Genomic DNA, 2082 nt, shown 5'->3' on the forward strand with positions numbered 1-2082 from the left:
AGTATAAATCCTACTGAGTTGCCTGGTAAGCCCAAGGTCGAACACAGGGACTAAGGAAAACAGTATGTGATGGTAATTTTAAATCACTTTGTGGTAACAAATAAATTAAAGTGTTGGTTGGTTTGTTGTTTAAGGTATAAAATGTATGCGGTGAATTTGAGGGAAGAGTAATTACGCGACAGATACACTGAGTATACGGCAGAACAGGTTGAGAAGGTCTTTAGCTAGCATTTCCTGAGAATGCGTTCAAGCTATGCAATCATACTACACTCATGCGACAGCAGTTCATTTTCCAATGAAAATGCAATGACTCCTAATTTTAGGACACATGCAATGAATTTGATAATCTCTATAGAGCTTATTCTCAAGTCTCTACTTCTTACCTACGCGATGACGAAAGATGCACACAAGGACAAGGCGACCGCATACAATCATATCCTATCTCTAGAGTACATGCGATACGTTAATAGAAAATAAAACTTATTCCTAAGCTTCTATTTCTTGATTATGCAGTTTTAATCTGACTCTCCCGAGCCTAGATTCTAATCTGACTTTTCTAAGCCTAGATTCTATCCTTTGACTACCCTCCCATGTATCTCTAATGGAACAATGACGCATACATAATACAAAATAATCGCATAGAATGAAGATCTCAGGTTATGCTAGCTAAGTGCTTCTCAACCCATTCGACAGATTTATTTACTCATCCATAATGTACAGAGAGTGGACAGATATAAAGATACAATTTCCATTTTTTATAAATAGGTTCAGAGTACAAATGACAATGGAAAATAAGGGTAGAGGGCTTGGTGTTCAAGAAGCTTCGGGATCTGTCCGCAAGTATAAGAATCTCCGTCGTGGGCATGAGTTTGCCCATATTCAATCGTTTGAAGATTGATAATGTCATTAAGTTTATACTCGCCCCATGATCGCATAGTGCTTGACTAATGTAGACCCCTCTAATTGAGCATGGTATTGTGAATCTTCTTGGATCGCACATTTTTTGTGGGATCATAGTATTTTGTGTTACTGCCTCTGTAGCGATCTTATCTTCATCATTCTGTTTCTTTTTCAATCTTTGTGGAATAATGGTAGTTGGACTTATTCTATCTCGTGTTCTAGAGGCTTGGGGGTGGACGCAACTTCTGGGTTCATCTTCTCAGGCTCTTTTGAATCATATGTCAATGGGTCCTCGGTTGTCACCGCATTCAAGTTAGTCGTGATGGGTTCCTCCCCTACTTCCGCCGTCATTTTTTCGCTTAGCAAAGATACCACTAAGCATTATTCCTTTCCTGTACCCCCAGAGTTGTGAGGGAGCTCAGTTGAGCACGGCAACGCTCATTACGGTATATTTTTGAGTTCACCTGCGATTTGTCCTAGCTGAATTTCAAGATTTTTGATGGACGTCGCTTGATTCTGAAGCACTGATTCATTCTTTTCAATATACTGCTTCAGCAAACTCTTTAAGGATGAAGATTGCGGTGTCTACAAACTGTTGGATTGGTTATGCGTTTGACCGTTTGTTCGCAGGAATAATCCTTGTGGCCCTTCCTTTTGTGCCACTGGTTGAAAGTTGTGTTGTTGATTTTTCCATGTGAAGTTAGGGTGGTTTATCCACTTGAGGTTACATGTATCGAAGTAAGGGTTATTCTTTATGAAGCATACTGACTGCGGATTCCTTGGGCATTCTTCCATCGAATGTGCTTCTCCATAGATGACACAACTCGTGGTCGTTTGAGCGATTGCGTTGATCTGCCCTTTTTACATTCCCATGCTATTGATTGTGATGCCTTATATCAAACTCATCATCGCGTTCATTTGGGTTTGTAGGGATGCGATGGCCCCGTTGTTTGCGTAACTATCTTAAATTCTTAATCTTTGATCGTTTTCTCTCCAGTCTTCATGATTTTTAAAAATGTGATCAAGGATATTCTTGGCCTCATCATAAGTTTTATCCAGCAGACCTCCAGCTGCTGCCGCATTGGCAGCCATCTTTGATGCAGGGTTTTATCCGTGGTAGAGAATTTCCATCTTTAAGCAGTCTGGTAAGCCGTTATGCAGGCAATCTCTTACCAGCCTCTT

The sequence above is a fragment of the Benincasa hispida genome, chromosome 5 (genome assembly GCF_027475165.1).
Source record: "Benincasa hispida cultivar pf3 chromosome 5, pf3_genome.v1.1, whole genome shotgun sequence".
Classification (NCBI taxonomy): Eukaryota; Viridiplantae; Streptophyta; class Magnoliopsida; order Cucurbitales; family Cucurbitaceae; genus Benincasa; species Benincasa hispida.